We start from the raw sequence: 13724 nt of genomic DNA on the forward strand, positions 1-13724 counted from the left end.
GGCGGCCGTTATTATACGTGATTTCACCTCGTTTTATACGCCGACCTGTTCATAAAGTAGGAAAAACAACACCTCAATTTACAATGGGAGTCAGTAGGTGACGTACAATCCTGTGTGACATTCAGTGTAGACGTCACGACCCCACGTGTGGTGTAACCGGTCCGGAGCGCCAAAATCCAGGTGTGAACAGAGCCTGACGTGGCTCAACCAATTACATTCCACTTGGCATTTTATGCAGCTCAGGGATCTGCTTGGATCTTACGGCCTGATTTTATAGGGAACCCGGCAGGTTAAACATGTTATCTGATCTGCAGGTTCTAGAGCAGAAGGAGCTGAGCAGGGAAGGCTGACAATGAATGTGTGAGACCGCCCGCTGGACTCTTACCCCTCAGTGAGCAGGGAAAGCTGACAATGAATGGGTGAGACTGCCCACTGGACTCTTACCCCTCAGTGAACAGGGAAAGCTGACAATGAATGTGTGAGACCGCCCGCTGGACTCTTACCCCTCAGTGAGCAGGGAAGGCTGACAATGAATTGGTGAGACTGCCCGCTGGACTCTTACCCCTCAGTGAACAGGGAAAGCTGACAATGAATGGGTGAGACTGCCCACTGGACTCTTACCCCTAAGTGAACAGGGAAAGCTGACAATGAATTGGTGAGACCGCCCGCTGGACTCTTACCCCTCAGTGAGCAGGGAAGGCTGACAATGAATGGGTGAGACTGCCCACTGGACTCTTACCCCTCAGTGAACAGGGAAAGCTGACAATGAATTGGTGAGACTGCCCACTGGACTCTTACCCCTCAGTGAACAGGGAAAGCTGACAATGAATGGGTGAGACCGCCCACTGGACTCTTACCCCTCAGTGAACAGGGAAAGCTGACAATGAATGGGTGAGACCGCCCACTGGACTCTGTCAGCCTTCCCTGCTCACTGAGGTCTAAAATCAATGGGTGAGACCGCCCGCTGGACTCTTACCCCTCAGTGAACAGGGAAAGCTGACAATGAATGGGTGAGACTGCCCACTGGACTCTTACCCCTCAGTGAACAGGGAAAGCTGACAATGAATTGGTGAGACCGCCCGCTGGACTCTTACCCCTCAGTGAGCAGGGAAGGCTGACAATGAATTGGTGAGACTGCCCGCTGGACTCTTACCCCTCAGTGAACAGGGAAAGCTGACAATGAATTGGTGAGACTGCCCACTGGACTCTTACCCCTCAGTGAACAGGGAAAGCTGACAATGAATGGGTGAGACCGCCCACTGGACTCTTACCCCTCAGTGAACAGGGAAAGCTGACAATGAATGGGTGAGACCGCCCACTGGACTCTGTCAGCCTTCCCTGCTCACTGAGGTCTAAAATCAATGGGTGAGACCGCCCGCTGGACTCTTACCCCTCAGTGAACAGGGAAAGCTGACAATGAATGGGTGAGACTGCCCACTGGACTCTTACCCCTCAGTGAACAGGGAAAGCTGACAATGAATTGGTGAGACCGCCCGCTGGACTCTTACCCCTCAGTGAGCAGGGAAGGCTGACAATGAATTGGTGAGACTGCCCGCTGGACTCTTACCCCTCAGTGAACAGGGAAAGCTGACAATGAATGGGTGAGACTGCCCACTGGACTCTTACCCCTCAGTGAACAGGGAAAGCTGACAATGAATTGGTGAGACCGCCCACTGGACTCTTACCCCTCAGTGAACAGGGAAAGCTGACAATGAATGGGTGAGACCGCCCACTGGACTCTGTCAGCCTTCCTTGCTCACTGAGGTCTAAAATCAATGGGTGAGACCGCCCGCTGGACTCTTTAGCCCTCAGTGAGCAGGGAAATGGATACATCCTCGTCCTGACTCTTCCCACATAACTATATTCTGCTCCTCCTGCTCTATAACGTGCTGCCCGCAGATCACACAACATGCTCCACCTGACAGGCTATTGTGTCAGAAGTAGAAGCAGCGTTAACACGGACATGGAGAAGCAGGAGTGGCGTGCAGGGCTGGAGCTGAAGGCCGACGTCCCCTGGGATGCAGCTGTACTGGTCAGAGACAGTGCCGTTGAAATGGGGAATGAGGCTTGTACTCTGCGCCCATTCAGAGGTTGAGGGGGACGGAAATTATTTTGCAATATCTCGAAATTTCCTGAAATGTTGTGTTTTACAGCAGACGCGAAAGCTTTAACCTGAAATACAAGAGAAATTGGCAGCTTTATCCAAAATAAATGGGAGGCGGCAGCATTACATGAGGAGACCATACAAGAATAAAAGTGCAAGCTCTTCAGCCCGCGTCACTATACACATTGCCTGTCCACTGATCCCACATCTCTCCGGTCTATAGTAATATTGATGGCTCATACTATATTCTCCTCTCAGCTCTTGACATAATTCTTCTCTTCCTCGAGCTAAGGCCTCGTTCACACTGCAGGGTTGTGCTCAGGATTCTGCTTGAGTATTTCTAACTCACTGGATAGTTACAAACCTTTCCCTCACACGGCTTCTCTTTGTAGGTTTCACTCCCGGTTTTTGTTTAGGGTATGTTCACACGAGGGCGTCCGTAACGGCTGAAATTACGGGGATGTTTCCACCTGAAAACATCCCCGTAATTTCAGCTGTAACGGCATGTGCAGGCGCTTGAACGCCGCGTCCATTACGGACGTAATTGGCGCTGCTATTCATTGGAGTCAATGAATAACAGTTCCAATTACGGCCAAAGAAGTGACAGGTCACTTCTTTGACGCGGGCGTCTATTTACGCGCCGTCATTTGACAGCGGCGCGTAAATATACGCCTCGTGTGAACAGACAAACGTCTGCCCATTGCTTTCAATGGGCAGATGTTTGTCAGCGCTGTCGAGGCGCTATTTTCGGACGTAATTCGGGGCAAAAACGCCTGAATTACGTCCGGAATTAGTGCGTGTGAACATACCCTCACAAACCCGGCCGTGCGAATGACTCCTTCTTCAGAATGACCCACAGTCGTGGGGCAGCTATAGGGGGTGCGGAGGTAAAGCCCCTCAGCCTCATATGAAAACATCAGTATTATAAATGATATACGGCAGGTGGGGGCCCTGGTCTGGGGCCCTGGAGCTTCAAGTTCCGCCTCTGACCACAGTGTTCATGTCAATGCGGCGAGCAGAAGGAGCGCGAAGAAGCTGCTCCAACAAAGCGCTCCCTGTGTCGTCTGGACCTGGGGAAGATTCCCGCCATTACATTGTCATACTCACCACTGTGGAGGGGACAGTGATTGGGTTTTTGAAGACGGTCCAGATCACGACCTCGTCACACGTGGGGGTAGTGAGGGAGCCCTTGTAGCGGTAGTACGTGGTAAGATTGACGTCGCCCAGCAGATCGTCCAGAGATAAACTAGAATTCAGCTGCAGCGATGTTCCTGGAATTAAGAAACCAATGAAAGGAACGGTCACGTAGCGTCTGAAGGGAGATATATACAGTCCACGCTCCGCCCCGCGGATACAACAATTGTGTCTCTGTGACGGGGTCAGGATGGACATGGAAGTCTCCAGACCAGCAGAAAGGGGTGGTGGGGAAGGGAGAGTACTGCCAGTCACCAGTGGGGGGTCAGGATGAGGAGACCCCCTCCTAACCACTAGTAATGTTACGCATGCCTCATATACCAGGAAGCCTTAACAATGGACCCGTGGGAGTTTAGGGCTAATTAAGGAACAACGGCCACGAGAGCCACGAAAACGAGTGCAGAATAAAAGATGTGGAGTCTGGTCAGATATTTACCGGGAGTGGACACTTTATCCAGCAGCTCCGATAGGACTGTTAGCTGCGACTTATTAGCGGAGTCCATGACCTGTGGAAATAGAAGTGATAAAAACCTCATATATACAGTCATGGCAGAAAGTAAGTACACCAGATGTGGAAATCTCAGTATCTGATCCTCAGTCGCTCAATATAAGGACCAGTTCACACCGCGTCAGAATCAGCGAGAAAAAACAGCCAAAACCGCTTTCCTTTGATTTCAAGGGGAGGCGGAGGCGTTTTTTCCTGCGGGGGCGGCGGTGGCTGTAAGCCGCTAGCACTGAAATAGAAGTGACGTTCTCTCTTGCCGCGGTTCTTTAGGTGAAAGACCTCAATTCTGAATCGGGCACAAATAATGGGAACCTTGTCAGAGCGGCTCTGGCCGGGACTTTCTTATTTCTGCCTTTGTGTTAGTGCGACGTGCGCCATCGCCAGCTCCGGATCCACGGGGATCTCTGATGCTTCACATAGACGGTTCCAGAGGCTGGAGAGAGGTTTATCCAGAGGATCATCTACAAGTGGAGAAAACTTCTCCAGCGGGTCCCAGCAGGATCAGACCCAGAGCAGAAGGTGCTGGAAGTCGTCTCAAAGAAGTCAGGACTTATCCCGGGACCTACAGGACCTTCTCACCGCGACTGAGGTTCCCGAGCAGCGGGCCACTGTTAGAGAGACACTGCACACATCACATCTACAGGAGGACTAATGATTACCCATGAACATCTGGGACACAGCAGGGCTTTTGTCACAATGTGTGCATTTCACCACAAGAAGCTGATACCTGCAGTGTAAAGCATGGTGGTAGGGATGCTCTGTTACAGGGCTGGCAGCTCACCGTTATATGAATTGTTCATTGTATCAGAGGCGGCTGGAGGATAATGTGAGACCATCCGTCAGAAGATTAAAGCTCAGACTTTATAAACGCGCCGCATGTCTAATGGTTTAAACATTTGTGCGCTTCTATTTGTCTTAGGCCGGATTTACACGAGCACTTAACAGCCCCATGTGTCACCCCGTATGATGCGTGATTGTCGCGCGGCCGCCATCATGATGACACTCTGTATGTTTGTAGCACGTGGTGCTTTTCTGTTTTCATTCATACTTTTTACTGCTGTTGCGCGAATCACTCGTGGCACACGGAAGGGCTTCAGTACGGTGCGCGGGATTTTCACACACTCATTGACTTCAACCCCCAACATCCCAGTAACTGAAGAAACCCCCCCCCCCCCCCCCCCCCCCAACATCGCACAGCGGGAGACGTTCACCATGGAGGAGGGAAAATGTCTCACAGCTGAAGTCAGAGACGTGGACGGTTATAAGAATCGCCGGCTGGAGGTTGTGTCCGCAAGAGGGAGGAACACCGGGGACTAGAGCAAAGTGCGGAACACACCGGGGACTAGAGCAAAGTGCGTAACACACCGGGGACTAGAGCAAAGTGTGGAACACACCGGGGACTAGAGCAAAGTGCGTAACACACCGGGGACTAGAGCAAAGGGGAGGGGACACCAGGCACTAGAGCAAAGGGGGATACACACCGGGGACTAGAGCAAAGGGGGGGACACACCGGGGACTAGAGCAAAGGGAGGGGAACACCGGGGACTAGACCAAAGGGGCGGACACCGAAGACTAGAACAAAGGGAGGGGGACATCGGGGACTAGACCAAAGGGGCGGACACCGAAGACTAGAACAAAGGGAGGGGAACATCGGGGACTAGACCAAAGGGGGGGCAACGGGGGTGGGGAACACCGAGGACTAGAGCAAAGGGGGGGGGGGACACCGAGGACTAGAGCAAAGGGGGAGGGACACTGAGGACTAGAGCAAAGTGGGACGACAGGGGACTAGAGCCAAAGGGGGAACACTGGGGATTAAAGCAAGGAGAAACAGCGGGGACTAGAGCCAAAGGGGGGGACGACACCGGGGACAAGAGCTAAAAGGTGGAAACAGCGGGGAGTAGAGAGTAGAAAGAACACCGGGGACTAGAGCAAAGGGGGATTAGAGTTTACTTTTTCCGCAAAAAGAATGGGAGATCTCTGAAATATTTTTAATAATTATTGTAATGTCAATTTGTAGGTTAATTTTTTTGTTCTGCTTCACCTTTTACTTTTTTATTTTAACCCCAATTCTAAACTGCCAAATAAACTCTAATTCTATTGCGGTGCTGTGACTCTTAGGCTGGGTTCACACAACCTATTTTCAGACGTAAACGAGGCGTATTATGCCTCGTTTACGTCTGAAAATAGGGCTCCAATACGTCGGCAAACATCTGCCCATTCATTTGACGTATTGTGCGGACAACCTGTCATTTACGCCTCGTCGTTTGACAGCTGTAAAATGACTGCCTCGGCAAAGAAGTGCAGGACACTTATATACATTACATGCGGGACACTTATATACATTATATGCGGGACACTTATATACATTATATGCGGGACACTTATATACATTATATGCGGGACACTTATATACATTATATGCGGGACACTTATATACATTATATGCGGGACACTTATATACATTATATGCGGGACACTTATATACATTATATGCGGGACACTTATATACATTATATGCGGGACACTTATATACATTATATGCGGGACACTTATATACATTATATGCGGGACGCTTATATACATTATATGCGGGACGCTTATATACATTATATGCGGGACGCTTATATACATTATATGCGGGACACTTATATACATTATATGCGGGACGCTTATATACATTATATGCGGGACGCTTATATACATTATATGCGGGACGCTTATATACATTATATGCGGGACGCTTATATACATTATATGCGGGACGCTTATATACATTATATGCGGGACACTTATATACATTATATGCGGGACACTTATATACATTATATGCGGGACACTTATATACATTATATGCGGGACACTTATATACATTATATGCGGGACACTTATATACATTATATGCGGGACACTTATATACATTATATGCGGGACGCTTATATACATTATATGCGGGACGCTTATATACATTATATGCGGGACACTTATATACATTATATGCGGGACACTTATATACATTATATGCGGGACACTTATATACATTATATGCGGGACACTTATATACATTATATGCGGGACACTTATATACATTACATGCGGGACACTTATATACATTATATGCGGGACGCTTATATACATTATATGCGGGACACTTATATACATTATATGCGGGACACTTATATACATTATATGCGGGACACTTATATACATTATATGCGGGACACTTATATACATTACATGCGGGACGCTTATATACATTATATGCGGGACACTTATATACATTACATGCGGGACACTTATATACATTATATGCGGGACGCTTATATACATTATATGCGGGACACTTATATACATTATATGCGGGACACTTATATACATTATATGCGGGACACTTATATACATTATATGCGGGACACTTATATACATTATATGCGGGACACTTATATACATTATATGCGGGACACTTATATACATTACATGCGGGACGCTTATATACATTATATGCGGGACACTTATATACATTATATGCGGGACACTTATATACATTATATGCGGGACACTTATATACATTACATGCGGGACACTTATATACATTATATGCGGGACACTTATATACATTATATGCAGGACACTTATATACATTATATGCGGGACACTTCTATACATTATATGCGGGACACTTATATACATTATATGCGGGACGCTTATATATATTATATGCGGGACACTTATATACATTATATGCGGGACACTTATATACATTATATGCGGGACGCTTATATACATTATATGCGGGACACTTATATACATTATATGCGGGACACTTATATACATTACATGCGGGGCACTTCTATACATTATATGCGGGACACTTATATACATTACATGCGGGACGCTTCTATACATTATATGCGGGACGCTTATATACATTACATGCGGGACACTTATATACATTATATGCGGGACACTTATATACATTATATGCGGGACACTTATATACATTACATGCGGGACACTTCTATACATTATATGCGGGACACTTATATACATTATATGCAGGACACTTATATACATTATATGCGGGACACTTATATACATTATATGCGGGACACTTATATACATTATATGCAGGACACTTATATACATTATATGCAGGACACTTATATACATTATATGCGGGACACTTCTATACATTATATGCGGGACACTTATATACATTATATGCGGGACACTTATATATATTATATGCGGGACACTTATATACATTATATGCGGGACACTTATATACATTATATGCAGGACGCTTATATACATTATATGCGGGACACTTATATACATTATATGCGGGACACTTCTTTGCAACGTAATTTGAGCCGTTCTTCATTGAAGTCAATGAAGAGCAGCTCAAGATTTACGAGCGTCAAAGACGCCTCGCATAATACGAGGAGGAGCTTTTACGTCTGAAACGAGGCAGCTGTTTCCTACTGAAAACAGTCTGTCTTTTCAGACGTAAAAGCCACTTCTCGTGTGCACATGTCAGGGATCATTACCATATATATTGTTTGAAAAATATTATCCATATATATATATATATATATATATATATATATATATATATATTCAGTATATTACACAAAGAGATTGGATTCATGGAGCACAAAGAGCCCGCATAACACGCCTCTGGAAGACACCGCCCCCCTGGAATGCAAAGAGGAGTGTGCAGAAGAATGTACAGGAAAACTTACAGCTGAGGAGCCAATGGGACTTAAGCAAGTCCCACATCTCTAGGGAGGGGCATGTGTCTTTGCTCTGTATGTTTCTTTGTTCTGAATAAAATTAGTTCGCTTCCTGCTGGACTGAGGGGAAGATGTCTACCAACATTTGTCTGTGTGGTGTACTTCTTTCCAGGCATGCCTTCAGCTTTCAATTTACAGAGGTGGTTATTCGGTGTGAAATAACGGGACGGAAGCCTCCCTGAAATACGGACCTGACACACATGCCCTAACCCGACTACGGGTCTGATGATCCAAACTGACCGCATCGTAAATCCCCATAATGCTGTTAGTTTGGGTCAATAGACCCGCGGTTGGATCGGGATTTGTGGCCCTAATTACGCTTGTGTCATACTGGCCTTGCCCTTAGCCAACACTTTTACTATAACCTAGTCCCTAATTCCGACTCTGCACCTAATACAGTTTGGGAAATTAATGCCTTTCTCAATCTCCGTCCGTGCAATGACTCTGGGGCCTCGTGCACACGACCTTGCTCGGTCCGTGATAATGGTCCGCATGTCGGCAGTATTTCCCGGACCGAACACAGTGCAGGGAGGAACGCTACTAGCCTCATAGTTATGTACGATTCCTGGAGTCCCTGCCGGAAACTATCCCGTAGTGTAATCATGTTTTCAGTACAGGACCGTATCCCGCAGCGAGGCCCCCGAGCCTCATATATAACCATGATGTGAGGAGCGCGGCCGACGTACCGACCGTATATCACGGACCGAACGCTCGTGTGAATTAGGCCTAATGCTAAACCGATCTTGCATTATGACTCAAACAATACAATATTTTGGGGTCTCGTCCGCTGGTGGACATTGGTAGGTGTTACACAGACACAGGCTCAGACCATATGTCACTCATACAAGTGTTCGGGCCCAAAGGTTTGATTTTGCCGGTTGTTACTGGTTCCTTCAAACCGACTATTAAAAAAGACTTCATGACCAGTATGGGGAAAAAAGTCCTGCGAGCAGCAGGGTCATGGTCTAGATTCTGAAGTGCAGAGGCAATTTGTCTATATACATTACATTATAATTCAGGGCAAGAGAACACGGATATCAGGACACAATATCCATGAAATTAAGGCTTTTTTAACTGAAATTGATAAAACTAATTTGTATTTAGGCCAAATCTGTTCAACAAACTAAAATCTACAGAACCAATGTCCGAGCAAAACATGACCCTTTACATTATGCCACGTCCAACATACTCTCCATAGGTGTGTGTGTCACAAATAGGAGGACACTAAATGCAATGGTGCGGAGGTTGACAGTAAGTGGCTGACGTCTTATCCCTGGCCCCGGGCAGGACTTGTCTACATTACTACTCATCAAGAAGGTGGAAGCAGAAACACAAGGAAGAGCGACTACTGAAGGTCCAACATCAAGAGACAGCAGCTGAACTGATTCTAACTCATCAATGATAAGAATTGAGAGGTGGTCAACCTTCAGTTCATCCTCCAGCCCACTCTTTCATCCACTCTCAGTCCGCCCTCCAGCCCATTCTGCAGCCCATCTTCTTATCCACCCTTCAGTGCACCCTCCAGCCCAGCTTCATGTCCATCCTCCCATCCATCCTCCAGTTACCCTCTAGCCCCTCTTCAGTCCATCCTCCAGCCCACCCTTCAGTCCATCCTGCAGCCCAGCTTCATTTCTATCCTCCAGCCCATCCTCTAGCCCCCTTCAGTTTATCCTCCAGCTCAGGTTCATATCCATCCTCCAGTTTATCCTGCAGCCCAGCTTCATGTCATCTTCCAACCCCCTTCTAGCATTACTTAAGTCCATCCTCCAGCCCACCCACATCTATCCTCCAGCCCAGCTTCATGTCCATCCTTCAGTCCACCCTTCAATCCAGCTTCATGTCCATCCTCCAGTCCATCTTCCAGCCACCCTGCAGCCCAGCTTCATGTCCATCTTCCAACCCACTCTCCTGTCCATCCTCTAACCCAACCTCATGTCCAACCTCCAGCCCACCCCTCAATCCACCCTTCGATCCACCCTCCAACCCAGCTTCATGTCCTCCAGTCCATCCTCTAGCCCACCCTCCAGTCTACCCTTCAGCCCAGCTTCTTGGCCATTCTTCAGTCCACCCTCCAGTTCATCTTCTTGTGCGGTATATTGCCCGCTGATGGGTCTCGCAACTCCTCTGGTGGCCTGTCCCTCCCAGCGGCCCTTCAGCATCTGCAGGGGTCCTGTGTTTCTGCCCGTAGTGTCCCTAGTGCACTCACGCTCCGGCAGTCTCTTAAAGGGCCAGTGTCTGTGAAATTCAAAATTCATTCATCCAATTCCTGTTACCCCAGGACTATTTAAGGCACCGCTGCTACCTGGTTCCTGAGCAACATTGGAACAACCTAGTTGTATCCCGCAAAGGTTCACATGTGCATCTGATTCCAGTCCGCTATTGCTATCTGTTGTCAGCCTGTATCCAGTCATTCACTACCAGCCTGTATCCAGTCCACTATTGCTGCCTGTTGTCAGCCAGTATCCAGTTATCTGCCAGTGTCCAGCTGTTCGTTATCTGCCCATGTCCAGTCATCTGCTATCCACCAATGTCCAGCAATCCACTATCAGCTTCCATCGAGTTTCCAAGGTCAGCCATCGTCCAACTGTAGGTGTCATGCACAAACTTTCCAGACATCAAAATACCATCTGCCAGTGCCTGTTTCTAGTCCGCTTGGCCAACAGCTACTCCGCTGAGACCACCTCAAGACCTGGTAGTCTCCCCACAGCAAAGAACAGATCCCTGTTTAGGGGTTAAAGGGTGAAGACCGGGGAGGCTACTTAGATAACGCTTAGAGGTGGCCCCAGGCCAAACCAATGGAGGAGCCCAGTGGGTCCACAACTTGCTCGTCATAACATGCAGCTTATAATCACTTGTGTCACAACTGCCTATCCGGCTGTGCCTCACCAATAACTGGGGGCGCCTCATAGTCTGAGAAGCAGCGCTCTAGCCAACCCTCCAGCCCATGGAGATATGATGTCATTTTCAAATTTAGGGCTTCGTTTCCTTCTGCTTTGAATTCATAGTTTTCAGTCTGCATCTATTACATATGAATAAAATATTACATTGAATTATCCTATGTGAGGCAGGTTGTTCGGGGAAATCGTTTTCTATCTAGGATTGTCTTTCTCTGCCTGCAGATAATGCAATGATGATTTCTCATTTATGTTTCTATGATAGTTCATCAGCTAGAAACTTTCGTCATTATACTGTCCCGTGTCGGGGTGGAGCTGCTCCGCGTCTTAGCCGCTTAGTGCAGTGTTTCTCCTTAGTTGAGGTGCCCCTAGTTGTTGGGGAGGCAGATGTGACAGAAGTAATTGCAAACTGCACAGTCAACGATCTCTGGTTAAGCTACAGAACTAATTGTAAAACCAGGCTTAGCCCAGGAGACAGAAGAAAAACGAAGCCATAGTTTTAATTTTAGAATGGCCTACGACCAATGGTGGTGATGCCCAGGTATCGCCATGTTCTGGTTGGTGGAGCCCTATAAGAAACAGTCGGTGTGATGTGCGGGCCCCACTCATGGTGCATTTCTACCCCTTCGAAAAATTGGTTGAATGTGAGAAACCAGCAGCAGCCGCCGAAACACCAGGAGGAGAAACGATTCCTAGAGTTGTTTACCTGTTCTTTGCACAACTAGATCTGGTGAGAATCTTGGTGCCCAGTGTTATTCGTTGTAATATTTAACACACTACACTATGGAGCGGCTTTTTGTGTAATCTGCTTTTTTATCTAAAAAGTTGCAACAACATAAATATGGAAAAGGCCGGGTGAACGCTGCAGCCACTATGAACGTTTCCCACTCACATCGATAAAGAATCCCAGAACTGCAATTCCATTGGGGTCTTGTTTGGCTTCCGATAGTTTCATTCCTCCCTTTGTGTGAACAACGTGCATCTACGGGAAACAAAGAAGTCTTAATGTCGAAGCGCAAAGCTGCGGGGGCAAGAAAATCCGACAGAACACAGACAATAAACGAAGCATCAATCGTAAAAGATGGTGGAAAATAACGGACGGCTTTGGGATTAGAATGATCAAGATATTATGAAGGTGAACATGCCATTGTCGGGGTCTCGCTATTCACATGCAGCTCTTTGATATTCCATCTCTTGTAGGTTTTTTGTCAAAAAGAGTAAATCACTTGTGGAATCCGTGAAATCTGGGCCACTGGACAATAAGCAGCTGATTCCTCAGACCTTAAGACTAGACGGTTCCATCCAGTGCCCTCTGTTGTGAATTCACCAGCGCCCGGCTCTTCCTTAATAAAGGTTCTGTACACTCTAAAATCCCACAAAACATTCATTTCATACAAAAACTTTTCAAATATTTTTTAAATTGACTTTTAGTAAAAATATTGTTTTGTTTTTCCAATAGAAGCTGTGCAGTTCATTATGAGCCCATTCCGTCAGTTCAGCTGACAGCAGGTCCTGTGTGTATCTAACCCCCCGGACCACCATATTATCGGTCACATTGATGGTGGCCCTGTGTGAAAGGCACAGGGGATGCACTTCTGTCTATTAATCTGTAGTGGAATGGTTCATTCTCCTCGTGTTTATCTTTACAGGGACTGCATCATCTATATTTTATTCTACTAATAACTATATCCACTGACATATTCTTATCTGATCTGTTTTTATTCCCGGATTGTACATTTTCATTATTTTGTTTACTGCTTTAAACGGCAGAACCCTAGGTCAGAGCACGACTCATTGGGGAAATGTAACAACGTTTCTATGTCTGTCTCTGGCACAGAAATGTTGCATTAGAAACTCGCAAATATTGCGGCTTTTGGGCCGTTTCCCCCGCTCTCACCGCTTTGACAAAACGGGACATAACCACCAGCCGTCTGACACATTTATGATATTTAAAGAGAACCTTTCACCTCCCCATACAGGTGCAGCATGAACCTGAACTGCCAATGGGGCGTGTACTGGCAAGAGGGCGTGTTACTATGGCTGTGACACTGTCCAATCAGATATGGACAGTGCTTAAGCAAGAGTGAGGATAGAGGAGAGTGTGCGCGCCCCCTTGCCAGTTCGGCAGACAAAGTACAAGATTGATCTCTCGCAAGAGCTGAAGAGGAGAGCGCACATGCGCGCTCTCCTCTCCACAGCTCTTACACTGTCCGTAGCAGTGACGCCCCCTTGCC

This window comes from Rhinoderma darwinii, chromosome 6 (assembly GCF_050947455.1).
Source record: "Rhinoderma darwinii isolate aRhiDar2 chromosome 6, aRhiDar2.hap1, whole genome shotgun sequence".
Taxonomy (NCBI): Eukaryota; Metazoa; Chordata; class Amphibia; order Anura; family Rhinodermatidae; genus Rhinoderma; species Rhinoderma darwinii.